This window comes from Squalius cephalus (genome assembly GCF_949319135.1).
Source record: "Squalius cephalus genome assembly, chromosome: 17".
Taxonomy (NCBI): Eukaryota; Metazoa; Chordata; class Actinopteri; order Cypriniformes; family Leuciscidae; genus Squalius; species Squalius cephalus.
Genome location: NC_137138.1, coordinates 26,858,304 through 26,872,902, shown reverse-complemented (window position 1 = coordinate 26,872,902; position 14,599 = coordinate 26,858,304). Strand labels below are relative to the sequence as shown.

The 14,599-nt window shown below is 35.7% G+C and overlaps 1 long non-coding RNA gene across 1 annotated transcript; it reads left to right on the top strand.

The window, feature by feature from the left end:
* The first annotated feature begins 2,079 nt into the window (after positions 1-2,079).
* LOC307144713 lies at positions 2,080-4,462 on the top strand. Its single transcript, XR_013818821.1, has 3 exons — positions 2,080-2,520; positions 2,641-2,737; positions 4,309-4,462. It is a non-coding gene; the product is annotated as an uncharacterized lncRNA (long non-coding RNA).
* The last annotated feature ends 10,137 nt before the right edge of the window (positions 4,463-14,599 follow it).

Here is a 14,599-nt window from a genome sequence, read left to right as displayed (position 1 = left end):
TTCATTGTCACATCTGTAAAAAAAAATAAATAATAAAATGCTGATAACACAATAAAAGAACTTGTATTATCATTATCAATCACTAATGGCCATGGATAAAAAAAGACAACGGTTTTTGTCATTTCACACAAGAATAGGTATAGGCTACTTTTATATTATTATGATGTAAACACAATTAGGCTACATTTCATCTGTAAAATATTACGTCTATGTACTTAGTATGATTCTCGATCGCACTGAGCGACACCTGCGTGCCCCTCTGCGGGGTGCTGGAGAAGGAGAGCTTGAAGCAGACACATTCCTAAAAAAATTAAATAAAAATAAAACTGTTAGCATACATTATTCAAAGTAAACTGATGAGCAATTGATGGTTATGGACCATTGATGGGCCATATAGACCGCACGCATTTAGTGAAGCACGCAATAAACGGATCGTTCGCGAACGACACATCACTAAAACATTTACACAGTCTGTATTCAAAAACATCTGCAGCATGATAAATACTGTCATAGGCCAACCAAAACCAGAACATTTATATAAAAATATAATGTATTTAGACAGTATCACATATTTTACCGGAGGCTGAAATATAGTTGCACTAAACCACATATAACCTATAAGCAGATATTCGCAAACAATCTACATTATGCATAATGCAGTATTTTAGCATGAATCAGTGTCATAAGCTAATCAAAACTGAGTGAAATATATTTAATATACAAATATGTTTAAAGAGCAATATCACATTTAAAAAAAAGTTTACACTTGAGCATATAAGTTCCACGGATGTTAGGGATATTGTAAGGCAATCGTTCCTGTAAGTTGTCAAAAGCTAGCCAAAACTAGGGAAAATATAGTCTAAAAATTCAGAAATTAAATATATATAAAGTTCTATATTATCAGAAAAGGAATTATATAACAGTAAACAACTTACTCTGAACTTGTATCCTCTGCGGGATCAATTCGCTCTTGAAAATGCTGCCATTCTTCGTCTGAATTACAATCTTCCTCTGAGGAAAAGGTGAATTCTTCCTCGCTGTCCAGAATCATCTGAAGGGTGTCTTTAACGGAGAAACGAGCCATCCTCTCTAAACACGGATGAATTATCAGTGAATCTGATCTGATGAAACTTCGTGTTTTCAAGGCATTGATCGGGGGGGCGTGTGCGAAGCAGAGATTACCTAAACTATTTACCATGTGAATAGTGCCGGGGGCGGGGCGGCCTCAGCTTATTAGAGATAATGAGGGAGAAGGAAAAAAACGGCACCTCTCCTTGCTTTCAAACGGATTTCATGAGTTGAAAACATTTGTTTTTTGTATTAATTACTTCACTTAAAAGAAGAGAATGCCAGCTTCATAAAGACATATCTCACGTGTCTGTGTGAGAAGTATTCGCTGAGTTACAGATCATTTTCGGACGCGTTTCAGAATGACAGAGAGGAGGCAGAACTCGCATCATGTTTATTTTTCTTTATTTGGCGAAAAGCACAACACTTTGTTTTTATTGTGAGTATACACAAAAATAATACACACTTAACAGGATCGATTGATGTATAACACAAGCATATAAGATAAAAAGTAATTTTTTTTTTTTTTTTTTTTTTTCTGATAGGAAAAAAAACGAGCCGGCGCGATAGCCGACCTCAGGGGGTTAAGATCTTAAGTCATTATTCATCATTAAGACCCTCATGTCGTTCCAAACCCGTAAGACCTTCGTTTATCTTCGGAACACAAATGAAGATATTTTTAATGAACTCCAAGAGCTTTCTGTTCCTCCATTGGTAGCCTACGCAACTAATACATTCAAGCCCCAGAAAGGTAGTAAAGACACCATTGAGGTAATCCATGTGACTCCAGTGTTTTAACCTCAATTTAATGAAGTGGTGCAAGTGCTTTGTTTTGCGCAAAAAAACCCCAGCATAATTTACCTCTATATTTACAAAATAATATTATCTAAAGCACATTCACGGAACAACTTCCGGTCTTGAGTCAACACAATTCGCATATGTCGCAGTGCTCCCCCTACTGGATTGCAGGTCAGTATTTTTTTTTGTGCAAAAACAAGCAATGCACCGGCATCGCTTCATAAAATCGGTTAAACCACTGGAGTCACATGGATTACTTCAATAATGTCTTTCCTATCGTTCTGGGCCTTGAATGTGTTAGTTGCATTGCTCCCAATGGAGAGACAGAAAGCCCTCAGAATTTCATTAAAAATATCTTCATTTGTGTTCCTAAGATGAACGAAGGTGAACCTAAGTGGGAGAGGGAGTGCGCTGTGATTGGCTGCTGTGAGAACCTGGCAGATCTATAACCAATTCAAATTGAATTTAAATCTAAAATCTTGTTCCGTATTGTTAATATATTTTGACATCCACACAGAATTGTCTATCCATGCACAGGTCTTAAGCATTACATTTAATGACTTTGGACAATTTGTGACTGTCACAAATGTCATTTCTATTTATCATCTTCTTTAATACAGACGAGAGAGTGTGAAACCATCAGCTGTTTGCCAGGTAAATAGTGAAGTCATAGTGAATACCATTAATAAACATATAATTATTATATGGTATGTACTGTATATCTCAATTTTTTGTCTTTTAAAATCTTTTTTTTGTTGTTGTTGTTGTCCCCAGTCTGCCAAAAAAACCTGTCCAATCTATACCAACATGAAAAAAAGAATTCTTGGACTGGAAGAAAGCGAGTTCTATTGGCAATTCAAGTGTATTAGTGGTAAGTACATTTACAAACCAATTAATTTTTGTCTAACAAATGTCAGTATAACAAAATATGATAAACATTAAAGGGATAAGTAACTTACCAAAAAATATTTTATATCTGTCGTCATCTACTCTCACGTTTTTTCAGACCTTTATGACTCTGTGGAACACAAAACGTGAACTTTGGAAGTAGGGGTGTGCGATATGACGATGTTCTGGCGCCTCTGTCCCAACATACTGAACAACGCGACGTATATTCACACGCTGCGGAACGGGACACTGCAGTTCACAAAAGTTCATAATTTGCATGTGCTTTAATGCCTTGTCGGTTAAACATTTAATTCGCGTGCTGATGCACTGTTCTAACGTGTGCGTTTCTCAGCGCCTACACGTGAAGCTCACATGCACTAAAGGCCTGTCTACCAGCGCCTGGATACTGGACTAAGTTATCTTTCAAGTCTTATTGTGCTAATACTGTTAAATACACACAAGGTTTACATAAACAAAGTCAGTTATGTCTAAAGTGAACGCAAACTAATAAAACAACAAAATGCAAAGAGAAAATCACTCACTGCTCTTGACTGATAACTTTTAATAGTAGCTTTAATAAGTATAAATGTATAATTTATACAGTGAAGTCTATGTTTTGTTTTATTTTCATATTTGTTCATTTAATTACTTTCTTCAATGCTACTGTTAAATACACCTACTGTAGCTGAAAACATAAAGCACTGTTTATTTAATTTGTATATTAAGTTGTGTATGTGTAATGTGTATCTTTGATCTTAATATTTAATAACAAAGAAAATAATGACAAATATTTTTATCTTCGCCCCTGTCTGCCATTCTTTTTTATTTTATATTTTGTTACCTAAGGCTTTGTTTTTAAAATATGGACATTAGTTTAGTTTGGCTGTAATGCTCAGTCACAAAATAGTAAAACCAACATAAAAAAGAATCGTGATTTTTAAAATCGTGAATCGTGATTTTCCTGAAAAAAAAATCGTGATATGATATTTTTGGCATATCGCCCACCCCTATTTGGAAGAATGTTCTGATTTGTTCTTTCCATGTAGTGAAATTTAACAGATATTTTTTTAAAGTGTAAAAGGAATGAAAAACCATAAAATAGGTCCACGTGACTCATGCACTGTTTTCCAGGTTGAAACAACACAATAGCTTTGGGTGAGAAAAAACCTCTCTTGATTATCTGTTATCATGCATTTACGATTGAATTGAGTGTCTAGAGCTCTATCCCTTTGTTGGTTACAGATGTCTCTACTCAAACCAATACTTTCTCCATCTCATTTTCTCTTTCGTGAAATGATGTATATATGAGACTTGTACTTTTTGTTCTGTTTAACCTTTCAAGAGTATAAGTAAAAGAAAATACACTCAGCTGATCATATAATGTACATTCTTTCTGCTTGGCTTTTGGAGCCCTAATAATTTATGGGTTATTTATGAAAACACTGGCTGAATGGACATTATTGCACTTGGACATTATTACTCGGCTACTCAATAGTACAGTTGAGTATTCCAGCAAGCTGTGTGTTAATGTGGTGTGTATTCTTCTCATTTTAGCTCCTGTGTCCATTTGGGCTGAAGGTCGAGACAGAACCAAACCAAAGCTGGACTGTAACCTACTGGCCTATATGACAGACTTCATACTGACAACTACTGGCATGAATGCTGCATCACCTGTTATTGAACAAAAACTTCTTCACCTAGAATTTTCTCCCCCTTGAGGAGACTCCATGTCTTCATCTCTTGTGAGTGGATATCATTTTAAACATTCTTCAAAGAACTTCTAATTTCTTCTAAATTTGTTTAGTAGTATATGTAAGAATTTTCCATTAAACTTTTAGTAATGTTTTTAAGTAATGAAGTAATTAATTAAGTAATGTTGTTGTCATCTTGTTAATGTATGTACAGTATAAATTGCAAACATGCTTGTGTTGGACACGTGTTTACATGTTATAGACATTTTTAGAGGAGGTAGATGCTGTGTATTTAAAGGTGCTCTAAGTCATGTTTATTTGTGTTATTTTTTGTATATAAATCATTATTACAGTGGAACAAATTGCTATTTTTTTATTTGTAAATTAGCAACTGAATGTTTTAACCATTGCACAGCACAAATTTATCACCAATAATTTTGTATAACTTTGTTGTTTATTGTTTTATGTCACATGTGAGAACAAATGCAAGTTTATATTTTTTCAGATTATGTCATTTCTGTAATAAAGTCTGTATCATAGAATGGTAACTTCTTTCTGTTGTTATTTTGTAGATGTTTGTTGTAAGTAAATGGCTTAAATGTAATTCAAGAATTTTGTAAAACCATGGCTACACTAAAACCATAGTAACCATGACTGTAGTAACCGTGGTTTTTGTAGAAAACTACAGTCATGGTTACTATGGTTTTACTGTAGCATTACTACAATATAACTGTAGTAAAACCATGGTTTTTAAAAAAATACCAAAATACCACGGTTTCGCACCAAAATACCACGGTTACTACGGTTGTAGTTAACTACAGTTTTACTATAGTATTACTACAATATAACTGTAGTAAAACCATGGTTTTTAAAAACCATGGTTTCCGCCAAAATACCACGGCTACTACGGTCGTAGTTAACTACAGTTTTACTATAGTAAAACCATGGTTAATTTTCGTAAGGGCAGTTAACCAGTTTAAACATGCTTGCAGAAATACAGTATACATTTGATTATATTTTGGAGAACCGACAGCAGAAGATCCGTCGATGTACTTTTGTTTGTTTTTTTTGTGTTCAGATATTCAGTAGCAGTTATGAGCGCGAGCACATGTGAAGAGTTTTAACTCTTTCTTCTCTGTGTCAATTACATGCTTTGAATGCAACACTCTGCAGATTCATTTTATTTCGACATTGTCTAATAATCCAAATGTAGTTGTATAAGTTACTATTATACAAACCAAAGGACAGGCAATGATTTTCTTTTTCGGGCTACAGATTTTACTTTTTGTTGCAAAGAGAGCCAATCTACTTATGAAAACAATAGTCATTTAAATAAAATAAAAAAATCTAAATAATATCATTTTATATATATGATGACTTCAGATGCAAAAGCCTATAAGTACCATCTGAAATTTTCTTCTAAAAGAGCATTTTTATCAAGCTTGTATGTTTATGTTCAGTTATTTCACTTAAATGGCAATGAAAAGTACCTATTAATTGTCATTAAAGTGAAATTACTGCACTTAAATATACGAGCTTGATAAAAATGCTTGTTTTAGAAGAAAGTTTCAGATGGCACTCAGAGGCTTTTGCATCTGAAGTCTTCATATATATATATATATATATATATATATATATATATATATATATATATATATATATATATATATATATATATATATAGGCCTATATGATCCGAAGTAAGTTACTCGCTATACTTGAGTAGTTTTTTCATTGGATACTTTTTTACTCTTACTCAAGTAACTATTAAGATTATTACTTTTACTTTTACTTTGAGTAAATATTTCTATAAGTACTTGTACTTTTACTTGAGTACAGTTTTTGGGTACTCTACCCACCTCTGGGAGTAGAAGTAAAAAGTCGTCTGAAAAATAATTACTCCAGTAAAGTATAGATACCCCACATTTCTACTTAAGTAAGGTAACGAAGTATTTGTACTTCGTTACTTGACACCTCTGTAAATGACGGAGAAATTTAAGTTTATAGTGCTACAATGTGAAGAAAATCCAGCAAAACGCGCCGGCGCGTTTGCCGACCTCAGAGGGTTAATATTTAGATTTAACTATTTAAAATATCTCTAAGTTGACAAATACTGTTGTAAATGTGCTAAAAAGTGACCGTCAAAAATTCATACCAGTTTTTTAAACATTGTTTGAAGCTAAATGTGACGAAATGTTGCTGTTATTTTCAGCGTGAGTCGCTTTACAAACGGCGCCCCATACTGATCAGGGGGGGGGGGGGGGGGTCAATAAAATGACAGGGTGCATACCTTAAAATGCACCCTGTCATTTCATTAATACACAAATATTAATAAAATTAATATTTGTGTAGTGTTCAATGTTGTTATCAATAGAGATACGCGGATGGGGGTATTAGTTCATCCGCAACTGCATCACAAAACTCATCATCATCCGCACCAACGTTTTTTGACCAGATTTCAAAGCCGCACCCGCCCGCCATCCGCTGATTGTTTTGCGGTCTATGGACGATGCAATGCTCTGCTGATGCGAGCCGCAAGAAAGCCCTTGTCTGTTCTAGAAAGGATGCAGCAAAGATATTTAATGCTAATGTATGAGGCATAGGCCTACGCTGAGTTTCATTCATTTACGATGAGATGCGCTCTAGTTCAACTTCACAATGCAATGCAAGTGAACGCGGCGCATCTGAGCCTTAATGTCACGGTTATATTGTCTCCTATATTTGCTTTTTATTTATTAAATACATGCAATTGGTTGATGAAAAATGTATTAAAATTAAGATACAATTTGTACAAAACGAAATTCGCTTTAAAGAAATGCTTTCTACAAAGCAAAACTTAATGAAGTGGTAAAAATCATGTCTGATGATTTACAAAACAAAACTTCATTAAGTGGTAAAAACCATGTCTCCCGATTGCAAATGTTCATTGCTAATGTTTATTATTGCAAATGTTTTTCATTTGTTTAATAAATCTCATAATGATGGCACATCACTATATCATAGCTTTTATTTCTATCTCAAATGATTGGCGGTCGCTTGGCAAAGAATCAAATACAGTTGGAAACGACGTAGACCATTAATAACACAGACTGTTAACAATTGTTTTTAATTAGTATTTAAACATTCTCTATGATAAAAAATGTCTGTAAAAAATATTTTAATAACACGGTTTTGGCGGTTATAGAGTTGTAATGACGGTGTTCAACTATAACCGTCGGTCTCACGGTTATATGCTAACCGTCACACCCCTACTGATCAGCCTCATATTCTGTTCCTGTCAATCATACACACAGTGTCAACTGTCAACCAATTATACTGCATGAGGGAGAGCCGAGCCAACTCACACACACACACACACACACACAGTCAGACGAGTAGTCAGAAAATGAGTCGGAAGCACAGCAGCATTTGGAATCATTTTAATGATGTAGACAATGTTAAAGCACAGTGTAGAATTTGCCAAAACAAAATCTCATATAAAGCCAGTTCTATGCACAACCTATACTGGCATATGCAAACTGTGCACCCAACTGTGAAGCTAGCGGAGCTTCGAGAAACTAGCGGTCCCGCTAGTGATGGTGGTTGGAGCGACTGTACCAGTACCTGTACCTGCCAGTACCTCACGTGGAGATGTATCCACTCAGTCAGGTAGGCCTACTCCGCGTCCCACAGCAACGCAGTCTTCTATAATGGACCAGTTTATGCAAAAGTCAATGTCTGTAGAAAAACAAGGCCAAATTGATATTGCATTGGCTAAAATGTTTGCCACCGATTTCCAGCCATTTTCGATCATGGAGGACAGAGGTTTTAGAAATTACAGCAGTTGTCTAAATCCAATGTACGCAATTCCAAGCAGGAAAGTAATTTCAAAATCACTTATTCCACAACTGTATGAGAGCATAAGGGCTTCAGTGGAGGAAAGAGTCAAAAAAGCTACTGCAGTTTGCCTTACCACTGACTGCTGGACATCAAGGATAACCACTAATTACATGTTTGTTACATGTCACTTTATTGAAGATTTTTCAATGTCTAGTTGTCTTCTAGACTGCTTTGAGTTCAGCAACAGACACACCTCAGATAACTTGGCAGATTGGCAAAAGAATGGCATGTAGATGGAAAAAGTGGTCTGTTGTGTTACTGACAATGCAGCTAACATAACCAAAGCCGTGAAAATTTTAAAGTTGACCCATCATCCATGTCTTGCCCACACAATCAACCTGATTGTAAGAGATGCTCTGAAGGTGATGAAGCCCACTGTGGACAAAGTGAAAGCAGCTGTGGAATACTTACACAGGAGCACAGTAGGTGCTGAAAAACTTAAGTCTACACAACGCCAGATGGGAATGCCTGAGCTAAGGCCTAAACAAGACTGCACTACAAGGTGGAATTCAACTTTTTATATGTTGAAATGGTTTTATGAGTCAAAGGATGCCATCATCTCTACCCTGGCCATTGTCAATGCACCTGTTGATCCTCTGACCCAAGAAGAATGGGAGGTGGTGGAGGAGGCTTGCAGAGTCCTGGAGCCCTTTGAGCAGGTTACTTTGGAGATCAGTGGAGAGAGGTACAGTAAGCAGTTATTTCTACATTTTACATATACATGTTACATATACATTCTACATTTTTTTGTACACACACACACACACACACACATACATATATATATATATATATATATATATATATATATATATATATATATATATATATATATAATCTGTTCTCTCTTTTTAGCTATGTGACAGCCTCAAAAATGATACTCCAATGTAAGGGTCTGCAGCGAATCACAGCCAACTGCCAGAGAGAAGCAAATGTAACCACAGGATAAGTGATAGAGTTGATGGACACCCTATGTTCATCAATGGACAGAAAGTTCCATAGAATGGAATATAATCATGTGCTATCAGAAACCGCTGCACTTGACCCCAGGTTTAAGAAGTTAGCCTTCAGTGATGCCAGAGCAATTGATGAGGCTCTTCAAAGAATCACCTCAGCAGCATTATTTGGTATTTGGCCAATATTATAATTCACAAAGTAAATATAAGTCTATAGCTGAAAAATATGAACAAAAAATAAAATAAATAAATAAAATAAAAATTAGGCATGCATTAATAGAGCTATGGGATATCAGGTATATACCAGGCTAAAATATTTGTAGTAAAATCCAAAACCTGGAAATTATCAAAATAAATTATGTACATGCTTTTGTTTTCCTACATAGGATCTCTAGGTTGCGCAACAACATGTTAGATGTAGACTATTTATTTACACTATTTAAATGAACAAAATATTTACCTCTGTTGTTGAATCTTTGTAGTATATTTCTGCAATCAACTATGGACAAGAGATGTCTGATGTCATCCTCTTTGATGTACATTAAATTGCCCCATTATGCTATTTTACAATTTCCTAATGTTGTTTCGGAGTCTCCTACAACAGGTTTACATGCATCAAAGGTAAAAAAAAAAACGTTTAATTTCCGCATAATATACATTTTCACATCACATTTTTCAATGATTCTCAAACGACTCGTCAAATGAATCAATCTCTCTAAATCCCTCCTTTCTGCGAGCTACTCTGCTCTGATTGGCCAGACAGCTCAGTCTGTTGTGATTGGTTTACCGTGTACAGCACGCGTGTTGAAAACAAAAATGTCCGTTGCCATAACAACGTCAACTGTCCTGAGGCTTCCTACCCCGTAAACTAAAGACAGTAACTAACAATGATGACGATTTTACCATATCAATGGGAGCGCGAGTCCGATGATGAAACATTGGAAGAACTAGTTATTCAACCCGAACCTCCATCACAAGGACGACTCAAGCAGGACTCAGTGTTTCTCAGTGATACACTACTCAGTTTGAGGTACATTATGAGATGTTGCAACTGTAATTCCTCACCATCAGCATTAACAAGTGCATGTCCATCAACAAACCGATTATTTTACTTGTACTAATTTATTTACTGAGTATTTTTGTAATATATTGCGGTGAACACGTGGAAACTGTATCAATAACAGTGCATGTATGCAATGTATGCATTAGCTGAGCTCTAGCGTGAATGACTGATGTGAATGACTGATGTAACATAAACATTGGTAAAACAAATCTTGCTCCATGCTTAATCTTTCCTCAAAGTAGTGAGAACGACAGACAATCTGCATTAATAGACACAGAATAACAGGTAATAGTGGCCCACAAACTGATTAGCAGAAGTATTTAAGAAAGACAGTGATAACATTAGTTAGGCAGGAAACCTACACAATATAAAACTCAAAACTGAGTATTTTGAACACCATCTTTCAAGAGCAAGCAGTTTGCGAATCCTACATTGAACTCCGAGATTTGAGAAGCAGTTGTCAGTGAAATAAAGGGAACACAGCAAAAGTTTAGGATTATACTGCTGTGATATCATGGTAAAGATGAATTTTAACCACTGATTCTTAACATGCTCGTCCTTGGGCAGTGAAAAAAAAACTGGCTTTACCTTCACATTGTAGAGCACAGCATCTTCTCGACATGATGCTATCCAGTATCCACAGGAATCAGCTTCAGGTTTGAGGTTCAAGTTTTCCCTGGTGCCTGTGCACGCAATAAGTGGGCGGGCAATATGCTAATGTTTTGTCTTGACATCACAACGAAACGGCTTATGACTTGTTTGAAAAACAATTCATTTCATTGACTCAGTCGACTCTTACTTTTGAAAGACAATACATTTATATACGGTGCACTTTCAGATTTAAAACTATGCAGAATGTTTTCATTCATTTAGAGATAAGTTACACACTACATGAAAGGTAATTTTCAAAAATCCATAATAGGGGCCCTTTAAGTCATCAATCTCCCTTACTCCCATTGAGCAAATCTTCAACTATAGTCTCCAAAGTCTTACGCCTGGTTCACACCGGATGCGGAAGCGGCGCGGAACGGAAAATCACGCGCGGTCCGGCGCCTGCCTGTTCACACTAGATGCGTATTCTCCACGGCGGTCGACAAGCGCTTCTGCTCAGTTGTTGTTTATTCAGAGCTATTTTTTTTACATCATGGGTATGTAAATAACCTCATAAAATGAATACACCATGTTTCTGTAACCAAGAAGTTTGTACACTTCTTGTATTAATACTTTTTGTTAATACTCGCGGTATTTTAATTTGAAAATTGCTTATATTTTGACAATTGACCGGATGTCTCGTGTTTCTTGGTGTGACTTCCTGCCTGAATGGACGCGGATTACTCGCGGCTCGCGCAAAAAATAGACCAGACACCGATACTGGCGCTCCACGGCGCGGGCCGGCCGCAGCGCACCGCGTCTGGTGTGAACGACACCATAGGTTAACATGGGCGCCGAAAGGAAGCGGCCTCCGTTCCGCGCCGCTTCCGCGTCGGCGTCCTGTGTGAACCAGGGGTTACTATCCAGATGGGGAAGAGTGCCTCTTATGATGTATTTTTGTATATCTTTGTATGTCACAGTATATGTTTCTATTGTGTTGTCTTTAGTCAAGCCCCTGAACCTTACAGATTCCTGAATTGCTGCATTATACATTTTGGGAATACAATTATTCCCACTGTGAAGATAGGCCTGCAACAGTTGGTGCCTTTCTGCTAAAGTAACACCAAGATTTTTTAAATTGTGGAGCTTCCGAGCACACTGCTTAAAATATGTGTGTTTACTCTCGAAGCGCAATGTCCATAGGCGGATAACAGGACCAAATTTTAGTATGAGGTCAGGATAGTGGAGTAAGAAGTGGAGTAAGAGTAAGGATATTTTGATCTAAATCGGATGGAGGACCTGCGCCTAGACACGACCACAATGCATTCCTGAAGTGTCAGCAGAGATTGTGTCAACTAGACTCTCCCCTATGAAGGCCTCATTAACCCAACAGCCATCCTGGTGTGATCCTCAACAAACCCGTCTCCATACTGGTGTGATGACTCCGATCTTCAACCAGATGGAACTGGATAAATATTCTGAATGTTCCAATCCAGTCTGACTTCTGACCTATAATGCTGCCTGAATCATAATCATACACTGTTCATTTGTTGGCCAGAGGAGAACTGGCCCCCTGACTGAACCTGGTTTCTCCCAAGTTTTTTTTTTTCCATCCTGTCACCTGATGGAGTTTTGGTTCCTTGGCGCTGTTGCCTTTGGCTTTTGGCTTGCTTAGTTTGGGACATTAAATATTCAACAAAATGATTGATCTGCCTGCATTGACACACTGTAAACCCTAATGCTCAATTCAGTCAAATTAACTTGTATGAGTATTTAGCACTTTCTTTTTATTTCAAGTTCACAGAACTGATATATTTTAAGTAAACTAAACTGTTTCATTGTTTTGAGTTTTTTATTTTAATTTAGACAAACTTAAGTTTAACTGAAACGGCTGGGATGTCTATTTCCCAGCATGCTTTGCCAATGGCACTCGAAAGGGAGAGTAAATGCTAAAATTAAGTGTAATATAATGCTTTTTTTGTGTAAGATTAATGTTAAGTGTGAGATTTAGTAGTGATTAATGTTTTGTTATGCTAATTTAGAAGAATTTCTGTTAATGTTGGCTTTACACTGTAAAAAATAAAATCTTAAAAAAACCCCAATGACTGTCAGCTACGGCTGCCAAACAAAAACCGTAAAAATAAAGTAAAATATCCTTATTTAAATGAAGTGCAAAAAACTTTTACAGAAATTTTCCTTAAATGTTTTACAGAAAAACACTGTTATTTTATGGCTATTTGCTGAATTATTACAATCAAACACCTTCACTGTAAAAAAAAAAAAAATCACATTAAAAAAACTGTCAAATGACTGCCAGCAATGGCTGCCATACAAAAACCATAAAATTAATGGAAAATATCCTAATTTAAATTGCAATTTTTTTTTACAGAAATCAGTTAGTACTACATGCATGATTTGCTGTGACTATACGTCACTGCATCAGCAACTACACAGTTACTGTCAGTTAAATAAAGCAACATGCAGCATATCATCAGTGTTTCTCTGCTCATCCTGGACTGAAGCCCAGGCTCTACTCTTCAATACAATGGTGACACACGAAACACACCATACAGAAACACTTTAAACCCCAACAGAACATTAAACACTAACAGATCTCTCAGGATCTCAGCATCTTCACTTATTACAATCCAGACTTTATTTCTTTCATACTAACATTCTTATTGAGAATTAACAGAGGTTTAGAAGTTGAAGCTTTATTGAAAAGAATAAAGTTTGATGTCACCATGATGGAGATCAGTGTTTGCTTTAGTTGGGCTCTTTTCCTTTTAGCGTTTAATTTAAATCTTTCTCTGGCTGCTTTAACTGTATGTCTCTGGTGCATATTAGTTATGGTAGGAATCCAAGAGAAACTCAGATCAGATGATGTTGGTCACTTTTTAGTGATAATAGTCATCATGTAGTGTCCTGCTTCATTGATACCACCTGAAGTGTGATATCTGATTAAGTCGATAAATATTAGTTGTTAATTTTGAATGATAAAACTGCTATAGAAGATCCTGCAGTGCTGTGATACTCAGATTTTATGAAGTCATTATACATAAAATGTTTTGACAGAATCATATAGACTCACTCAGACATCAAGAATCAGCGTATGAATCGCAACAATGGTGACAATGAAAAAAAAATCTGATCAACTACTATAAAGTCACAAAAAAGCTTTGTTGGTTGTCACCATTGTTGAGATTCATATGTTGATTCTTGATGTCTCTATACTACAAAAAAAAAAAAAAAAAAAAAAAAAAAACCCGCTCAAAACTTTTTCTGTATCATACATATTTTTTCAATTTCAGATTGTTATAATACCACAATATTTCAAGGGTCATGTGAAAAATTATGGCATTAATTATAGACTTCGTATAAAGCTAAAATCCATATATAATCTAAACTAACATATTCAGAGATTTGACTGACATATCAATGAATCAGATCATTATATGATGATTATAACATCACCATTAAATGACCAAGATCATCTAATATTTTCTTCTGCATTTATTGCTATAACAAATGTGTATTAAATACACAGTTAAAGCAGCCAGAGAAAACTAAAGTTATAAACAAGGGTCATGAGCCCAACTAAAGCAGACACTGATCTCAATCATGGTGACATCAAATTTCTTTTAAAATTTTTTAAACTTGATTTA